This window comes from Zootermopsis nevadensis, unplaced genomic scaffold (assembly GCF_977971745.1).
Source record: "Zootermopsis nevadensis isolate Lab colony 2312 unplaced genomic scaffold, Znev_1.0 Znev_ptg000022l, whole genome shotgun sequence".
Taxonomy (NCBI): domain Eukaryota; kingdom Metazoa; phylum Arthropoda; class Insecta; order Blattodea; family Termopsidae; genus Zootermopsis; species Zootermopsis nevadensis.
Genome location: NW_028259154.1, coordinates 12911499 through 12933119, shown reverse-complemented (window position 1 = coordinate 12933119; position 21621 = coordinate 12911499). Strand labels below are relative to the sequence as shown.

General features: G+C 35.9%; 1 long non-coding RNA gene across 7 annotated transcripts in view; it reads left to right on the top strand.

Moving 5' to 3' along the window:
* The window catches only part of LOC110835910 (uncharacterized), a 99357-nt gene that overhangs the window by 30172 nt on the left and 47564 nt on the right, over positions 1 to 21621 (top strand). Inside the window, exon 3 of one of the 7 annotated variants that reach the window (XR_015536472.1) lies at positions 610 to 628. The exons of the other annotated variants lie outside the window; for them this stretch is intronic. This is a non-coding gene — a long non-coding RNA (uncharacterized LOC110835910). Of the gene's footprint in view, positions 1 to 609; positions 629 to 21621 lie in introns of those variants that run through there. 7 annotated transcript variants of the gene reach the window in all.

Here is a 21621-nt window from a genome sequence, read left to right as displayed (position 1 = left end):
AGTGTTATGACAGGTTGCTCTACCCCAAATTTAAAGAAAACTTGGGAACGGATTTTAATTTGATCACGTTATTCATCTTATGTGTTTCAAATACAATCTCGTAACATGTATTGGCGAATAATTTGGTCGTAAATCTTCATTCAAGAATAAAATATGTTGAACGGTAGACCAAAAAAAGGGGATTGGATCCGACAAGCTTAAAAAAATATTGACCAAACCGCGAGTCTTTTCTGGAAAGGACGATGGAAATAAATTCTAACATAAACAAATCTGTGATTTCAATTGAAGCAAAGTCGTTCTTTAGATGCTAATAGTTAATTCGGCTAGTCAAAAAATTCTTCATCTTAAGGAACCTAAAGGTCCTTTGCCATGTTTCTAAGAACATTTTCTGAGTCTGAGGAATTCAGTCTAAGAGAATTTAATATTAATATCCCATCTGTTGCTAGATAATTCAAGTTCTCTCTTTCTTCAGGTTATTTTACTAAAGCGTTGTAAGCATTTCTAATCTCTGTCGCAATATTTGTTTCGGTTTCACATATGTGAGCAAATATGGTTTAAACAGTGGGTTAGTACTGATATGAATATATTTTTTTTCTCTTTCATTATTAGGAAAGCGGAAATGTTTGTCTTTTATACAGATATGAATGCAGTAAGAACATTTCATGCCTGCGCTGTTAATGTCCGGAAAAATACACAACGAACTACAACGAGCAGTCCTTACCACTACAATTAAATGCAAGGATTTCTTTTATCTAATGGCCGCACATTGTTGGTAGTATTCAGTGTAGATTATATTGGATTGTAACGTTTTTTATTAAAGTAGAATATATTATTATAAGCAGTCTTCACATAACACAGTATTATATGTAAACATTATGCGCTTATTTTCATATCTAGGGATTTTTTTCATACTAAGCGACATATGTCGGACATATGTAACCCAGGCATCAGGCAATTGTCTAATTTAACAGTGATATAAGGAAATAAAATATGCATTGAAATCTTGTGTGGACATAAAACTTTAATCATCTTTGCTGTTCGGCACCGAATGCAAATTGTGTTTGATTTGTTGACTAAGATTGGAAATTAAAATTACAAATAGCTAGGTGTAAAATGAGTGTACAATAAATAATTTAATTTACAAATCTGAACACTTAAAATATGATATCCTTGAGTATATTCTAGTTATTTTGTATTCAATTTGTCATTCTTGAATTACATTGTTATTTTATTTTATTTATTAATTATGTTTCTTCACATATATACATATTTTATTTCCTTTATACTTTATTCAGCACCAGCTTTTTTATATGTTGTATGTGCATTCAATTATTCAATTGTACTTTTATGTTTTTTCTTCCTTCAATTTTGTATTTTCTTCTTTTTATTTCAGTTTTCATTCTTTGTATTTTTTTCCGCTTTTTGATTTTCTTTCTCATTTCTTTCTTTTATTCTTTCCCCCTGGTATCTCTGTCTTTGCTTCCTGTACACCATTGTTTGTGTGCTAATAAAAGTACGGTTTTCGAAACTTAAAATATAACTGAATCCTCTTAAAGAAGCAGCATCTGACGTAGTCGGTGTTGGGTACGAGCATCACAGACTGAGACACACTGCCGTGACAAGGAATGATTGCTAGTCACAGGGGCGCATCATCAACTGGAAAAAAGAACCCACTTAACTCGTGCTATTACGATAATCAAATTTTATGTGTGTCCACTCTATCTGTGTCTTGCCAATGAGGTTACTGCCAATCACATTATTTCCTCGCACCGCTACTACTATTTCTACAAACATCCGTCACACCTCTGAAATCCAATAAAAATTAATGGAATTAGTACTGCTCGTAATGTTTACAATACAAATTTTATGTACATGAAAAGAAGTGTACAATATAAGAATATATCAAGAGTCAAGCATATAAAAGTTCTGGGGTTTGTAACTTTTAGAAACCAATAACTGCTTAATGAAGTTTTCAAGTAAGTAAGTAAGTAAGTAACTAGTCAGGTAAATACCTTCGTAAATGTAAAATTAGCTAATCAACCTATAACGTAATTGTGATTGTTTCTAAATAACGACCTGCCTAGAATATGAACTTACTAAAAGGCTAATCTCCCACATAAAGAAACACGTTGAATGTCTACATAAAAACCTCTCAGATAATAGAATTCGAAGATTCATTACCACCAACGTAACATTTTGCCATAGGATCCTATCCTGAGGCACTTCGGTATAGTTCACAATTCAAAAATTGCTACGTTTAAAACGCGTATAGTTCACGTGCTGTAAAGTCATTTGTAAATATCAATCTCACTAAGGAGATTCGATCCGAGGACCCTCATGTTATAAACCGAGAATATGAACGAGTGAAGATATAGAATTGGGGATAGATAAAAGGATACGCATACACGCACAACGCTTCGTGCTTGAGTTGATTTGTGGCAGAAAGAAAAATGTAGCTTTATGAAATGACGGGGCTACAGACAGATGGCACTCGAGGGAATTTACTGTCGACCACCTCACAAGCACTCATGACTCCATAAGGTGCCTATGAAGTAGCTATACTGTTATGAATAAGTTCACAGAAACATTGTGTTTGCATTTTCAACAAGTAACGTAAATTCCTCCTTTCCCATTCACGATGCATAATAATTTCCCATCTCGTTGTTCTTGGTTAGAAAACTTCGTAATGGCGTAATTACATAACTAGAAAATTAATAAATTAATCAATCAATAATTCGAGACATTTTGGTAGTGCTTTCTACCAATAACGCAGGATAACAATTTTGATATCTTTGTACTTATAAATTTGAAAATAGATCTGCAAGTAATAATTACTAGAATAAATTCTTAGTTTCATAATTTCGTCTTTTATTGATATCAAACATATTCGGATTTACACTCTCGAATTTCATAATTCAGCCATTAATTTAAAAACATTTATATTAATGAATTATGTATAATTTATATTGAATTACATGTAGATGTTTATTGAGAGACTTGTTTTTATGTAGAACTCATGAAAGAATATTTATATAGGCGTGAATTATATTTGAATATTTGGGAATTACATATATATATATATATATATATATATATATATGACTTCCATTAATCACTAGTCACATGTGATTCTAAAATATACAATACGGATAAGAATTTTTTAACTTATTAAACTCTAAAACTATTTGTTCTAAACAAATCGAGTTCTTGAACTGCCTACTTTCTAAGCGAGAAATATCGTTCATATAACAGAAAAGGATATGAAATATTGGTTATAATTGGGCACAAACCTAGAGATATTTATACAGAAGATGAAATACTTCCATTCAGTAGGAATAACACGAATTAAAAGACCATGTCTTGCTATACATGGACTGAAATTTCGTGGACATATTACAGTTAAGTGCAATGCTTAATTGTCCCGGCACACATTCTCGCCCTGCCTTTTGGCGTCAAAGTGTCGCAGAATCGATATTAGTCGCCACTGTGTGCATATGTACGTCATAAGCCTTTTGGAAGAATATTATATTTCAGGAAACAAAATTTTAAAACACTTTTCGTACATTTATAGAGACAGAGGCTGTTCTGACATCATTATTTCGATCTCATGATCGATTATGGAGGATCGGGGGTAATATAAAACTGATCACATATTTCCATTAAATTTCGGGGTTGAGTACATGGAGCCTTATCTCCAAACTATCCCTTCTACTACGTCATGACGTGGTATTTAAGCACATGAGAAGCTTCACAGTTACAAACGTGTGTATGGTTTGAACATAAACACATACGCGCAAGCTTACTGCCTTTTGTCAAAAGTTATGTTTCTGCTGGTCTAGAGGCAATTACAAGTGAATATGCTGTCTACCCTTCACTTCCTTTTACATTTCTCTACTTTGTTTCGAACGAAATTCGAGAACATTTCACCCACAATTTTTTTTACACTCACTGAATTTTTCATCCTAATACATGTTAGTAATCCTTTGCACTCATAGTGTTATGCCCACAGGCAATTTGAAGTAGCGTAACGTTTTTGAAAAACTGACTTTTTCCTCAAAACTGTTCTTTGTAATCTCCATTGTGGTTTCTGCCATCAAAAGACACACCCGAGTCATAATGCTAATCCTGTTTCATATGACGTTGACGTGAAATGTAGGCTAGTTCTTCTAAGTTCTGGAGACCTCTCGTCTCTCCACATCAAAGAAAATAATAAGTTAGGAAATGTAAACACAGCATAATACGTAGTGTAGATTTTCAGTTTTAAATTGTATCATATAAATAGCAATAGTAGAGGGATTTCAGCTAATATATGGTCTTTGACCCTTGTTAATTGCCCCTGTTGTGTCATAGTTGACTTCGCGTGGGCGGTGTATCTGGTAGCATGACGGTATAGTAATGATGATTTCGCACTTGGTTGCGTCACGAGGGGTGGGGGTACTTGACACCTAGCTGGCTGTGGATTACCAAGCGATTTCAGTGTTACTTTTTCGGTCAGATTGATATATAGATTTTCATTCAATTTGCTAGTTATCCGAATTAAAATAATTGAACGGAATCTTATTAAAGATCTCATTACCATATTTTATGAAAATACGTTCGTCGGTTTTCGACAGAGAGACGTTGTGAAGAAGATTGGTTATTGTTTATAACTTGTTCTTAACGTGACTTAAAATATTTAAACAGAATGGTGTAACGGTGAGATTGTACAGATAGGGAGAAATTGGATTCGAATCTTGATGGTCATCAACTATAAAGGCTAAAGGTCTTTGTGGTATTCATTAATTTCATAATTCACCTAAGCCGTATCTTCTTCTTCTTCCAGATCCTTGTCCAATCATAATTAATGATTATCTTTTCTATTATAGAGTTTTGCTTAGATCATATTAGTATAAACAGTATAATTATATAATTATGTAACCTAAGAATTAATCTACTGAAATTTGCATTTATAAATTTGAACACAATGAATTATCATTATGTTCCAAACATTGATGCATACGTTGTTGCAAAGGATTTAATTTTCGGATCTTCCCGGTCAAAAACAGGAAACTTACCTTTTAATTGACTATCACATTTCTCTGATAGTTGACCTACCACATAATGACTAAAAGTTGCTCCACTATTTTTCCTGCTCTTAATGCTTCGGGGAATTAAGTTGTCATCACATACACGGTAAATGCATCGGATTATAGCGTATGCAGACACTATTTTTGTATCGTGTCTCATCATATTTGTTTCCTGTCACCACCCCTCACACGCTGATTCTCTGGGCTTCCATTTCATCTGTGCTCTAACACACCGCCATTACAAAACATAGTCGGTGCTTTCAGTAACGCGCTTGGAAGTCTGAACTCCCATCAGGGAACAGCTTATACCCATTTCGATCAGAATATCGTATTGATGCGATTACAGGACTCCTAATTAACAAATGCATCAGCAGACTCATAGCCCGGAGGTACGGATGTACAGTTCAGGTGAAATACGAATACAAGCTATGGGACTCGTGATTTCATAATTTAATTAACACTAATTAAAGCCAGCTGTAAAGATGAAGCGCTCCTTGTCTCTAGCGTGTTAAGGATATATTGATGTTATTCTGGATTGTGATACTATGTGGAATCACAGATAATTACTATCGTGTCCAAGGAATGTGCTGTCTCCATCTTCAGACCTGAAGATAGAAAGGGTATGTTTATCCGAAACATTGTTATTGTTTAGGTCCTGAAAATGGAGACTGGTTCTCTTAAATGCTGATATCATTTCAGCCCTAAAGGTGGAAACAGTAGGTTTCACCGAAACATTATCTTCTTACGAGTCCACACGAGGCAATAACCCAAAAGAACAAATTTGCATCTTCACCACTGTGTGAACTACAAATCTCACATTGAAGATATAGTTTAGTTTGAGAGTGCCTGAAAATATGATGTTTAATATTGTTATTGTTATTTGAGAAATATAAAATTATATATTGCTTTACTGTTGTGTTATGTAACGAAATTTCTTCGAGTGCACAAGTTACATAACGTAGAAATTATTAGGACAAATATATGAATGGGTAATAGCGAAAGTAATAAAATTAAGCAATCTGTGCATATTTTAAGCTACTTCCACAAAAATGTTCTGTCTGTAATGAGAAAAACTTCGAAAACCCTCCGAGGTTTATAGTTTTCCGAGATCAGTATCCGCTTTTACCGAATACGAAGCAGAATTATCAGTTACCCTCTACTCCTGGCTGGTGCATTATCAGCTCATTTACTTTCCGTCGGTGATGTGACTAGGGAAAACCATTTCGTCAGTTTTTGACATTGAATCCTGTGCTTACCAGTAAGACGGCTATCCGCTTGCTTCTTTTAGGAAGGTGACGAAATGCTTCAGCGAAAGCTTTAAAAACCAATGGTTTGACCGTCGAGGTCTTATGGATTGGCCGGAAAGATCACCGGGCTTTACACTGGTGGACTTTTTCTTCTACTTTCTGTTGGTGGTTTAGAAATAGAGATCTATGGTCGGAAACTTACCACTGTTTAACAACTAAAAGGTTATAAAAAAAGAATTTGCATAAATCCCATTAATGAATTGTCGAAAAGCACGCAGGAATTCCCGTCAGAGGTGTAAGCTGTGTGTCCACTGTTGTCACCAGTTTGAGGAAGTTTTTAAACAGTACAGGAAACCAGGAACAGAACATCGCTTACCCATGCACTCGGCCTCTCCCACCCCCGTATCCAGAGAATTAACTAGTCCCTATGGTAAATTACCATGTTTATTAAAAGATTAATTTACTCTTGCATAAACCTGAATATACTTAATTTATTAATTAATACTCTGCACTGTGGAGTTTATTTGTTATAGAAGCGACGGATTTGTTCATGAATGTGACTATACTTGTGTGGGTTTTGCTGGGGTTTGTGTGGTCTGTCCGCCCCGTTGTAATCTGATGCCTGCAGGCACCAGTGGAGCAAGCCTCCAGTTAAATGAACGGTTTTATACATGAGTTCATGTTATCTGGACAGAAATGATTGCATTTATATTACCGATTGACGCTTTTGAACATCGTTAATTGTCTTGCTTGTAGCCTACTATTGTAAGGGTGATATGTAAAACATGGACATATGAGTATGGTAACGCTTAGAGCAGATGCAAAAAGAGTGGAAAGATGTGTTAAATATCAGAATACACAGTCCTGAAACGCTAATATATTCCTACGAGTCTCTACAGCGTCAAAACTCAAAATAAGAAGATTGTCGTCCTCAGCACCGTGAAATCTTAAGTCTCTTCAACATGAGATTTGTTACTTAACTCTTACATACTCATCTTTTTAATCACAAAATTAACGAACATTTGCTATCAACTATACACACTTTCAATTGAAATCACTGAAATGCACAAATATGTAAAACATGGTTTTATTTAATCTCTTTTAGTTTATTTACTGATCGCATGTGATTGCTGAGAGTACAGAATAGTGTCAGTGCTTTGTTTAGCGTGCTGGACTCATACGCAGTTTATTATGGGATCAAATCTAGGTCGAGTCAAAATATTTAATATTGTTTTATGCAGTCACCATGTTGTTGTTTTACGCTGTGCAAAGAATTGCTTTACCAGTATTGTGTATTTAACGAAAATCTATTCCAGTACATTACAGTGTAAAACTTTAATAATTGTCGCTAGTTTTGGTCCCACTTTACAACCCTCATCGTCTGCCATGTTGGTATTACCGAATGTAGGAAATCAGAAAGTACGAGTTAAATGTGGCAACAGATGGGATAAAGACCAAACCCAAATTTCATCCAAATTAATCCAGCGGTTTTCGATTTGAATGATGTGGGCAGACAAGACTGACAAAAATGGTCAGCCCTATTTGAGTTCATTCCCTGTACGTAATGCAAATGAACGCGTAATGATAGGATGGATAAGTCGTTATATAAAGATGATAATTTTTTTTTTGCATTGTCGCGATGCAATAGAATTCACCGTTTATTATAGGCATGATTATAAATTATAAAATGTTATGAGCTTAAATGCTAAAATTATCTTTCTAAGGTTATTTTTGTTTACACAGAAATATGTGTATTTTGTTATCGATTTGATGAATACTAGCTATTTTTAACTGTCGCATAAAATCCATTAGATTTTAAAATGTAACCTCAAACCAATTTCACGAATGAAAGCTAAAAAATTAATATTCACAAAACCATGTTTCATACATATAGTTAAGTGAAAGTCTAACAACTTTCGTTATTTAAAAACGTAATATATATATTGATTTAATATAATAATAAATGTACATTTATAGTTACAAATGGTTCTCAGTCCTTGTTCATTCTACCTTCTAATATTCGAACAGGTAAGAAATCAATGAAGACGGAACAAGAAATATCGAAGTAATTACCTGTTGTCGGCAGTCAGTCAAATGATAGTTACGTCTACATACTTACCTATTCGTCACTCACAGTACTTTTCATGTTAAACGTAACAAAACGTCTGCAGTTAATACCGCGTCGCTAAATTATCTGACATTAAATACGAAACACGATTTGTAATAAATTAGCTACAATATTTATACTGTATTGCATTTTCAGTGTGTGAATACAGATGTATGTTTGATGTAATTTGATTTAATTTTACTTATTTCACATATACGAGGTGCGATCAGAAAGTTTCAGGACTGCGCCTATAAAACCCCGTACACTTATCTCAGGTATTAAATTCATTCATCACCCTCGAAGTAGTTCCCCTGGGAGTGAACACAACGATCCCAGCGCCGCTACCAAGCCTGGAAGCATCCCTGGAAATCTTTCTTTGTCAGCCTGTCAAGCACCATCTGCGATTCTGCCTGAATCTCTTCTATCGTCTCAAATCTCCTTCCCTTTAGCTGAATTTTCATCTTTGGGAAGAGGAAGAAGTCACACGGAGCTAAATCCGGCGAATAAGGAGGGTGCGGGAAGACGGCCATGGTGTTTGAGGCCAAAAACTGCCGAACTTTGAGGGCGGTGTGCGCTGGCGCGTTGTCATGATGCGTCTCATGTGGAGTTCTTCCTTTAGAATCAGCTGACAGGTCCCATAGCCTATCCCAACAATGTCGCACAAGTCGTTGATGGTACGACGTTGATCTTCGTGAATGGCCTGCCGAATCTTCGTAACATTTTCGGGCGTTGTGCTCGAAGATGGTCGTCCAGAACGCTCGTCATCATCGACAGAGGTTCGGCTATTTTTAAAACGTGAATGCCACACAAAAGTTTGTGCACGACCCATTGCGGACTCCCCAAATGCTTTCTTTAGCATTTCATAGGTTTCCGTAGCCGTTTTGGTGAGTCTTTGGCAAAATTTGATTTGTTCATGAAAATCCGCCATTCCGAAATCGCAGGAGGGTCGGTGTAATGCACTACCAAAACGCCCGTAACTAAAACAAATGCTAATTCGATGATGCCGGCTGGCACACTGATTCACTATGAATGTAGGTCGCACCCCTTATCGGCAGAAGCTCGTACTACATCCGGTTCGCCCTCTATTGACACAGTCTTGAAACTTTCTGATCGCACCTCGTATAATATCATTACTGAAAACTACTTAACATGAAAAAGAGTTTAGATAATTTTAAATAAGCAGAAAGGTATTTTGAAACCAACTACATGCAATATATCTTTGGATATGAACATATTAACAATTTAAATTAAAATCTGAAAATTGAAACAGTACCCAAATTCATTATGTTCTTATATAAAGGGAGTTCATATTTTAGTTTGAAACCTTAATTATTAAACGAATAGATTTACAATATGTGTTATGAAGGAAATAATTATAGTTCACATCATATTGTTAATGGCATGCATTTGGGGTACTTTTTCTACTAATTGCACGCCAAAACAACATTCACATCTAATAAATTCCCAGTAAACGAAAAGGTATTCTGACTAAAAGCCATATATATTAATTAAAAATATATTTTACGTCCCAAAATAGCAGTTTGACATGAAAATTACATTACATTATACCTTTGGACTATTTCCTTTTATTATTTATTTTTTTACAGAAGGCATACGCAAATATATCTGCAGGACATCAAAACGGTAATATGTGTTATTTACGTTGGTGCGTAAAGGTATAAATGTTAATATTTTTTTCTGGTCATTTTGGATATAATATTGATGAATAATGTTACAAAAAGATATATGCCCGCATTAAATAAATTAAATAAAGCCATTTTAATAAACTAAATCATTACATACTTAGTGGATTAGCTGATATTACTTTAGATGTTTGAAATGACCGCTGTTAACTTCGCGGCGAAGTTAATAGCTGTGAACAAATGACTGACTAGCGGACACCAAATTTACTGCGGTGTATACAGCATTTTGGGACACTTTTATTTAACTAAATTAAATCTATTAAGACAGCGGTGAGCCATTAGACTTTGTCCTGATCCAAATAATCCAATGCTTTCCCGCATCTTGTCTTCCTAAAATATTATTTTACCAGAGACCGGCCTCGTTTGTGGGTTTACTTATCGCAGTTTTGCTTATTGAAGGATCATTTTGTAATATTTGTGCTTGCACAGGCTCACGGAGCAGGACATACGAGGTGCGATCGGAAAGTTTCTAGACTGCGCCTATAAAAACCCGTACACTTATCTCAGGTATTAAATTCATCCATCACCCTCGAAGTAGTTTCCCTGGGAGTGAACACAACGATCCCAGCGCCGCTGCCAAGCCTGGAAGCATCCCTGGAAATCTTTCTTTGTCAGCCTGTCAAGCACCATCTGCGATTCTGCCTGAATCTCTTCTATCGTCTCAAATCTCCTTCCCTTTAGCTGAATTTTCATCTTTGGGAAGAGGAAGAAGTCACACGGAGCTAAATCCGGCGAATAAGGAGGGTGCGGGATGACGACCATGGTGTTTGAGGCCAAAAACTGCCGAACTTTGAGGGCGGTGTGCGCTGGCGCGTTGTCATGATGCGTCTCATGTGGAGTTCTTCCTTTAGAATCAGCTGACAGGTCCCATAGCCTATCCCAACAATGTCGCACAAGTCGTTGATGGTACGACGTCGATCTTCGTGAATGGCCTGTCGAATCTTCGTAACATTTTCGGGCGTTGTGCTCGAAGATGGTCGTCCAGAACGCTCGTCATCATCGACAGAGGTTCGGCTATTTTTAAAACGTGAATGCCACACAAAAGTTTGTGCACGACCCATTGCGGACTCCCAAATGCTTCCTTTAGCATTTCGTAGGTTTCCGTAGCCGTTTTGGCGAGTCTTTGGCAAAATTTGATGCACACGCCATTCCGAAATCGCAGGAGGGTCGGTGTAATGCACTACCAAAACGCCCGTAACTAAGAAACAAATGCTAATTCGATGATGCCGGCTGGCACACTGATTCACTATGAATGTAGGCCGCACCCCCTAGCGGCAGAAGCTCGTACTACATGCGGTTCGCCCTCTATTGACACAGTCTTAACTTTCCGATCGCACCTCGTAGCTATCAGTGCTCTAAAGAAATGTCTCCACAGGGCGGATAAATTAGTCCATAATTTATTTGAGGTTGGTGCCTCATATTTAAACGCGAGGAGACTGATGTGGTTCTATATACGAGGGTCGCTCATTAAGTAATGCCCCACATTTTTTTCCTCAGAATATATTTATTCAAGATGGCTGAAATTTAGTGACAATATAAATCAATGTTTCCTTTACACATACTATTTTTCCACATAGTCCCCATCAACTTGTACGGTTTTACGCCAGCGTGGAACAAGTGTATGCATGCCTTGCCGGTACCAGCTCTTGTCCTGTGCACGTAGCCATGTCCTCACTGCTTGAATTACGCTCTCGTCATCTTCAAACCTTGTTCCGCGGATAGCATCTTTGAGTGGCCCAAAGAGATGGAAGTCGGAGGGTGGATGGGGCAGCACCGTCCAACCCAATTTGGTGATTTCTTCCCGGGTGCATTGTCGTGCAGGAGCAAAATTTCTGCTGGATGCTTGTGAGGCTGAACTCTTCAGAAACGCTTCTTGAGGGTTTTCAGGATCCTGATGTACGCGTCTGAATTGATGGTCGCACACATCCACAAGAATGACCCCATCACTGTCCCAAAAGACAGTCATCATGACTTTCCCGGCGGAGGGAGTTGTCTTGAATTTCTTCTTTCTCGGTGATTGAGGATGATGCCACTCCATTGACTGCCTTTTTGTCTCCGGCTCAAAGTGGTGTATCCAGGTTTCGTCACCTGTAATGATCCGGGACAGAAAGACCTCTCCCTCAGCATCAAAACGCTCCAACAATTCAGAAGAAATCGTTTTCCTTTGAATCCTGTGGTCTGCTGTGAGACTTCGTTGAACCCATCTTGCGCACACCTTCGAATATGCGAGAGCCTGGATAATTGCAATTACACTTCCATTACTGACTGAAAGCTGTTGGGCCAATTGTCGAGTTGTGATGCGCCGATCCTCACGAATAATGGCATCCGCGCGGTTCAACATGTCTGGAGTGGTGGCTGTGGCAGGACGCCCAGAGCGCGGCAGATCACGGAGCTCGGTTTCTTCACTTCCTGAAGCTTTAACTCTCTTAGCCCAGCGACCAACGGTGCTCCTATCGACTGCACAGCTTTCATACACAGCACACAAACGTTTATGAATGTTCACCACCGTTTCTTTTTCAGCAAAAAAGAATTCAATTACAGCTCGTTGCTTGTAACGAGAGTCGTTCACAGACGCCATTTTAACAGTTCACTACAGCTCCGCCATCGGTTGGAATCATTTGAAACTCCGTACACGAACGCGAGAAACATCAAATCTCAAGCATGTAAAAGTACACTTTTCTATCTTCATTATTGGCTGAGAAAAAAAATGTGGGGCATTATTTAATGAGCGACCCTCGTAAGTTGGTGTATGATTACCTGCAGAAGAAAGAAAAGCGACCGAAGATCAACCCCTTCTTTAATAAGTCTTCTCTCGCGTCCTCGGCCATGAATTAAGTGTCGCTCGATCACTGAAACGTTTAAGTGACGAACACCGACGCCATGGCAATAAACACTAACAATAATGATTTAATGTTTAATGATCATTAATTATACAAACTGAGCACCATGTTTCGTATGTCTTAAGTTGACCTAACCTCATTTTTTCCACTGGATTTTTGTTCATCGTAGTTTTACCCTTCGCGGGTTTTGCCAACGTGATCCCACCGGAAGGCAATGTTATTCTGTACTTCATACACAGTCTTTGTTTCCTATATTTTTCTTCAGGTATTCAGAATAAAATTTTACTTGCATTCTTACTCCCATGTGTGCTATATATCTCACTCATTCTTTATGCCTTGATCTAGCAATTCTAATAATAATTGGCAATGAGTTCAAGGTATTAAGTTCCTCTCCATGTAATTTTCTACATTCTCTTGTTACTTCATCTCGCCTGCGACCTGTTCTCAGAGACACTCAATGCGTGTAAGACGGTTTTTGTATCTTAAATTCAGTTACATCGCAAATGTTTTAGTTTTCAGCAGAACGTAAACCTAACATGAAACCACAATCTCTTTACTGTTGTAAGCTGATTAACGAAACCAACGCAGATCACGTACAATATAGCTAATTATTCCTCTCGTAGCTTCAGGTCAGTTTCCCACGCCTTCCATCAACGTAAAAGCATTGCATTTGCGACATTACCTCATGCTGACACAATGTTTCACTTTGTTTGGTTGTTTGTTTGTTTCTCTGTTTCAAGTTTATAAAATATCGTGGCATTAAATTCATATTTAAAAAGTCCTCTCGGGCAATTAACCGCGTCAGTGTTAAGTCTAAAAGCAACGTTTTGAAGACTAACTATGTCTTCTTCATCAGGGTTAAACCGAGAGGTTAGTCCGTGGGTATTTTGTAGCATTTATACACCATTAAATTCTTAAAGTTGACGTAGTTAATTTCCAAAATATTTGTGTTTGGTATTACATTTCAATGCCAAAAATATCTGAGGATATATCTCGGAATAGGTTTTAACATTTATAGTACGTTTTCTGGAGGCCCTTGGTTCAGATATCAGTCAGGATACCGACAGCCATATTCATCCTGGCTATGGTTTGTCTTAGTTCGTCTAGTCGAAAGTAGGAATATCTTGAATTAGGCAATGAGCGTTTCTTTCGTACCCCTTCCAATTCAATATTAATTATTCATTCTATCATTCGACATTATGTAACTAAAGTTGAATTACTTGCAGCGTCGTTGATTAAATATTAATTAAATAAATAAAACAGGCCTACTTTTAAAATTTTCAATATTGTAGGCTGTAATATTTTGTAGTGCCTTCTTTTCACTGCAGTGAACGTGATTTGATCCCAAATCTTCACTTATAGTGAACAGCTAATAACGAAGAATCTGTTGTTGGAAATTTTGTGTCCTGCATTTCTTTATCTTTCTCTCCTCTTTCACAAAGTGCAACACTTTAATGCCTGCAGCGGCTGGGTACATTTGTCTGTCCGCTTGTCCACACGCATATTTAACCTCTAAAACAACTGCAAAGATTTTGATGAAGTATATTACTGTGAACCTATACAAAAACTTGTCGGACCTACTTAATTTTCGCCCTGTTGATCTCTTGCTTCAGGGTCTGCATGGAATTAAAAATACATTTCGGAATGTTCTTACAATTTAATTACTCTACCAAATAATAACGGTATATTTTAAATTCGTTTGTGTTAAAATGTTGAATCCATAAAAAATCTTGCTATGTGTTGTGTATTCAACTAAATTTCCCTCTCAAAGAAAAATATATTTGATTTTGTGCAGTGTGATTGGCTTCCAAACAACAAATTAATTAATTAATTAATTGATTAATTAGCACGAGGACTAATGAGGTACGGGAAATATACCTGACAAAATGTGCGTTTGAAAAATGTGTATTCAACTCCGGCCCACTTTCCTTTATTTTTATGCTCTCGTATATTTAGTGTGGAGGAAATAACATGTATAATCGCGAAACATGACGGTTATTGAACTTATTTATTATGAGGACCATCAGATTTATTTCTTGCATTAACTTGAAATAATATCAAGGTAAAAAATATAAAAATCACAAACGTATTTGATATCAAAGAATATTATTTTTAATCTGTTCTTTTGTTTTTTCTTATGTCAAGACATCCATAAGTAATTCTGAAGAAAATTTCTTAAAATAACCTTTTTCCGCTAGATATGTTACCAAATGAACAGTGACTTTTAGGTTGAATCATGTTTTCTACTATCAGCTTCTGAACTTTGTTTCCAGTACTTTGATTACCTGCTTCAACAAACTGGTTTCAACTCGTATCGATTTCAATCTCTCCCATTCTTCTGCTTTCCCAGATGAAGTTCTGTTGTTACTACTTCGGATCTTCGCTGACACTTGATGACTAGAATCTCTGAAAATTTCATTCCACTCTTTTATGGGTAAATGTCACACGCCATGTAACGAAATTGTTCAATACCTTTGTTCATCTCCGCTGTTATGTTCTCCTTCATTTTAATACAGTACACATTAAAATATTTCCAGGATAAATTCGTTAGATATGTCTAAAGTAATGGTTTTACAATAATATTCATGGTTGTAACTCGTTGTATTTTATGAGAAAACAGACATCGTTTAGACGACGGTATCTGTCTTCGTTTTCGAGTGCAAAGGGGGGGGGGAAGTGTGGCACATATTCTATTGAAATGGTTGATATTTGCTCTTTCTAACGAACCCCAGATTATAGGTGTTATCACCCCCTTTTCTTAAACGAGAAGGAAGGCAGATTCGGTCTTCGTAACTGTGTGTTTTAGAATACTAGACGATGGACCAAGTCCAAAAACTCAGTAACAAGGTGTTTAGAAATGTTAGCAAAGATAAGATTCCTACAGCCGTTTCTGGATATTAGAATACTAGATTTCTAACAAAGTACAGAATAGGAAATTATTAAATATTTAAAATATTATTATATCCTGTGAAATATAAGTTTGGAGATTGTGAGAAACAAATATTATATGAGGGGTTTATTAGCCTTCTGCACAAATCTCAATGTCCACTTGTTTTGGAATCCAAACCTCATTGGGCACACTGCATTTGCATTTAAAGTAATTGCATGTTATGAAAAATTGCCTACTGATTTAAATTCTGTTCTTTACTTAAATATAATTGTTATTATATTATTCGAAGTGTTAAAACTGATCTGTGTACGTATAACGTAACAAATTTATTTATTTATAATATTTCTGAAGATGATTAAATACTCAAATCAACATGCTTGTTTTGTATTTATGAACTTCATATATTCGATGTAAAGTTGTACTGAATAAAAATTTCCTTGGATATTATCCATCGTCTAGTAAATATAAAACGTAAAACGACGTTTCGGAGATGGGACTCTATCTCCGTCTTCAGGTTTCTACACAGTTGGGCCCACTAGATAGAGCTAATCCCTATCTCCGGACAAGGTAAAAAAGTGAAAGTCCCGGAATAAAAAGACATCACCACACCATCCATCCGTGGGACGTAAAAGAATAGATAGTAGAAATCAAAATTCATTAAACACGATAAAGCCAAAAAAACAAAAACTCACAAAAGGTGGGAATAAATACACATGAATATTAATTCGAATCTCGATGCACAACTTGGACTTCTTCATGTGTATTTATTCCCACCTTTTGTGAGTTTTTTTTTTTTTTTTGGCTTTATCGTGTTTAATGAATTTTGATTTCTACTATCTATTCCTTTACGTCCCACGGATGGATGGTGTGGTGATGTCTTTTTATTCCGGGACTTTCACTATTTTACTTTTTTACTTTGTCTGGAGATAGGGATTAGCTCTATCCAGTGGGCCCAACTGTGTAGGAACCTGAAGACGGAGATAGAGTCCCATCTCCAAAACGTCGTTTTACGTTTTATATTTACTAGAAGATGGATAATATCCAAGGAAATTTTTATTCAATTGACTCTTCACCATCGTCAAGAAGTTTTAGATTTGATATAAAGTTGTACTATCTGAATGTACTAAGTCTACTTACAATTTGTACTTTTAAAACCATAGAATTTTTAAGTGCAGTTTCAGTATAACAATAATTTAAATACGATTCTGTAGTACAGTATCCCAGTGTGCACACAGGCACTAGATATTCTTTCTCTTGTCACTTTTACATGAATGTTTTATATGTTAAATATAAATTAGATTTAATAAAATACTGCGTGTACTTATGCCCTTTATGCATGCTAGGCCTTTTCTCACCCAACACAAGATTATGACTACATTTATGCACGAAGTAGCATACCGTGAGTTGTTTATTTCCATAAATAAGCTTTGAGATATTATTGACTGCACACATTACACGAATAAGCATTCTCATTAGCGCAGTGTGTGAGCCACGGGATAAATTAAACTAAAAATAAAATATATATTTGTCTCTTGCTTTATTATGCTGTTAGTATGAGTGCTCAGATAGAAAATGAGTGTAATAGAATTACCGTGGAAGCATGTAACTGGAACGGAGATTCAAAACTGAGCCTCTTGTGCGCTAAATAATATTTTTTCGGACTTTGCAAAACAGAAACAAGTTATTGGCAGTCCTGTCTGCATTTTTCCCGGTCCACACAACAATGCATTAATGCAAATTAAATGAATAATCTTATTTTATTTATGACTAACGGTTAAAAAAAAGAATTTTTCGCACAAATTTTCCGCCAGCCTGTGGTAGACCTTTAGAAAGTCAACCGAAAACGTGCGTTTTTTCCCTCTCAGTTGTTCCCTTAAATATGCGGTTTGGAATTTAAAAGTATGAAAACATTTGATAATCATTGACATTTGAGACAGAACTGCCTAATATTTAGTCAACCTTAATCAGTTTTTATTTAGAGATTGATTGTTTTTCAAAAGACTGAAATTTTTCATAAACAGTTCGGAAGGTAAAAGATAAAAGAAAAGACTGGCTATCACATCGCATGACAAAGACACATACAGAATTTACCGTTGTTTCACGAACCACTGATTACAATGTGATACCATAGTAATGTAACTTTTATGTGTCTATGGGGAGAAAGGTAGATTATTTGTGTACATAGAATTATTACTCCCAGATATCTGTACTATAGGGCTTGATTAAATTTAATTTCTGTAGAGGGAGCCATATTAATTGATAAATACTGACAACTCTCTTTCATTCCTTTGAAGCCTTTCTAGTTCCACCTCCTCTGCTTCAACCCTTCTCGCTGACAGTGTAAATATCCTATCGATTTTTGCCATGTGCCATACACTTTAGACTTTGCGTTGCTTCGCACTGAGTCACCAAGAATTCTCTCTCTTTGGTAGTGAAGAAGCATCATCCTTTAAATTCAAAGTTTGTATTTAACTTGATAAAGTTGAGCATGCACAAAGGTACGACTCTGTATAACCTAGGTAGTTATAGTCTTTTCTGAAACGTCAGTTCGGTTTTTTTAACTTCTGAAAACTACATTTTCTTTATTCTTCTAAGGTAATGTTATAAGCAAACTGAACTCTAGTTTGCCAGTAGCAAAGTTTGTGAAAGAGACGATTCTGTGATCTGTTAAGAGGATATCCAGGCGGTTTTATATTGGGATGTGCCAGAAATACTGCTGTAAATCTTTAAAGCTCATTGTTTGCTTTATAAGCGACGTAATTTAACATTGAATATATCTCAGGTTCGCTTACAAAGTGTATTTGTGTGTTTCGTATTATTTTCAGAATAAAAACAGTGACTAACCGAATTTTGAAATATATATATATAATTAAATTTTTGCTTAAAAGAAATGTGTTTGAAACTTTGAATTGCTGTTGTCAATCTAACTTTCTTGTCAATATATTTTAACAATTCTGTAAAGAACGTTATCAATCTAACAATTTTATTATCTGTTGTGATTTTTTTACAATAGTGGTATTAGAATACTTATGAATTAAAATTCAAAATTATAATATTTTGTTTTCTTTGCTAAAATACTAACAATCTTAACTCCATGGGTTTTAGACACTCATGGGAAGCTGAAAGTTGCCTAGTTAGCCATCTTTTCATGGAAACGTATGATTGTTATAATGTTTACAAAAGCCCATCACTGGACCATGTCCTGAGACTGATTTAGTCCAACGTTCTCTAATCTCTATCTTTCAATATCCATTTTAATATTATCATCCCCTCTACAAGGAAGGAAACAAGGAATAAATGTGGAATCGAAGGAATGAATGAATGAATGAACATAGGGAATAAAGAAATACGAAGTAAGTGAGACAGACAAAATGGAAGTAAAATGGGTACGAACAATAAAGGACAGTTCGAACACTGTCTGCTTTAGTTAGTCTGCACAGTGATGCTGTGCTCCCTGTCAAAGGCCTACAGCATTGCATTGCAGATGAGATGTATCTGTCGGTGTTCCGTTTGACGTTTCCGGAACCGAAGGAGTACGTAATCTATACGCGTGTCTGTGATGAATGTACCTGCAGCTGGGACGCCACAAGGCGCCTCTAGTCACTTGGCATTCTACCAAACTCGCAAAACATAACCGCTCATGTACAAGCACTATTTATCATAAACATAACGCACGTTATTGTCTTTAAAAATATTGTTATAATACGATTTGCTTTCAGTTATAAGACTGGTGATGATACACTTTGACTCCAAACTTAGTGGCCCTGTGGTTAGAACCGCTGCTTCGTTTTCGGGAGGTCGCGTTTAAATATGGGCCCAGAAACCGGCTCGTTTTCCGTGACGGGATAAAACCTTAAATTATGCCGCGATCAAGTCTATGTACTTAACGATTTATTTACCAATAATCCCGTCATTTACGGTTGTATGGTCTGAGTTACTAGCAGTGTCGTTAAATGAATCATAATAAACAGAACCAACTTTTACCCAAGGATTGCCCATTCTGGTCCTCTGCCTGGCACAGTCCGACATTTTCAGAAAATAAAATTGCTCCAAAAATCTGAATCAGTCTAACAATAGCACCAACCGTAAAATTAAAGGCAGTAATGAAACGTTTTCCTGGTGATATGTAATTATGTGCATATACAGACTCAAAGAGGGCCGATTCAACATGATATTCGGAAAATAACTTTCTAGTCTAACGTGTAGGCTGAGCCTAGCACTTTTCAATTAAAAAAAGCAATTGTACGTATTGGAGTGAAATAAAGAGAGAGCAATAACAATGTATTAATTTACCAGTAAAATAAACTTAACTTTATATATGAAGCCTTATACGTCACTCAAATAATACGTTTAAGTTTGAATGACAGTTCTACATACATGTTACTATTTTATTTGTAGGTTCAGATCAAGGTAATATGAGGCCCAACCAGAGAGTCCTTCAAGATGTATAGGATTCATAATCCGAGTCAGAATAGACCTCGTGGTAACTAAAGAAGGAAAATAAGGCAAATTATCTGCATATATAAGGAACAAATGCTATTTGGTTGGCGATAATTCTCGGAATAATTATTTGAACTCTATAAATTCATATTATATTGCTTTATTAGCCAAATATAAGTAATAAATTTAATTGTTATATGCTAACTTTGTTTCATTTTTAATATACATTTGTTTTAAACAATGCTTCATCATATTTTCCTGTCATTTTTGACAGGGAATTTATCGGCAATGTAAAAAATAAAGTTTGAGTGCTTTGTATAGAAGAGTGTGTTATAGTTTGTCATTCAGTAAGTAGTTCTGACCTAAAACCTATTTTTAGTTGTTTTATTGACGTATAGTCGGCAGAGATAGCACAACGGTCATTAGTTCACAAAGTATCCTTTTGGAATTTCGTGACTTATGACTTGCGTTTTCTTTCAGTGCAGTGGTAGTGGTGTATTAAAAATGTATTTGAATAATAATAATAATAATAATGTGCCGGTGTTGTGTTAAAGGTTTTTTTGTGTTCTGTAATTTTAGTTGTCTGGCGCAGACTTTCGACCAGACTGGAACATTTACCACTGGCATAAGATCACTCACCGTTTCTATTGTGGGTCATAAAATTATTTAAACTGAATTATACACTTCGTGGTAAAGTTCATTAAGAGTGCTCTATGTCACGATTCGTCAGAATATGTTAAATAAACTCGAATTATTATATAAAAGTTAATTTTTCCCTCAGTTAAAATTGTTCTTAAATTATTCGAATGAAAAAAAATACAGATAGCTTTCTACATTCGAGACAGGTCGGATGTAATTTTCTTTATGTCGAATCTCACTTAAATTTTTACGCTGTGTTTATAATTTAATTGCAGGTGTACAGGTATTTCCATACGTAATATTTAATGCAGAACCCTCATTGTAGTCACATTTTCCTTATTAACATTAATCATCACACACTCGTTCATGATTCGATACACTTCATCAATCCATTTTCGTGCCGTAAAGTCACATGATTAATTGAGAAGAATTTACCATGACAAGAAGCGAGGATGTTCGTAAGTGCTTCGAACCGAAAACATTGCTCGCTCAGCAGCTATTCTTGGACACAAAATTAAATATTCCGTTGAGAAACGTACGAAATTTTGAACGGATTTTCAGTTTATCCATTTTAAACATCCATTCTAGCTACACATAGACAAACGCTGTGAGGCAAATCGCCAAATATTTCACCAGAGTCGTAGTCCATAAGAAATAAATTGCGTATATGTCAACGTATCAGACAGGTT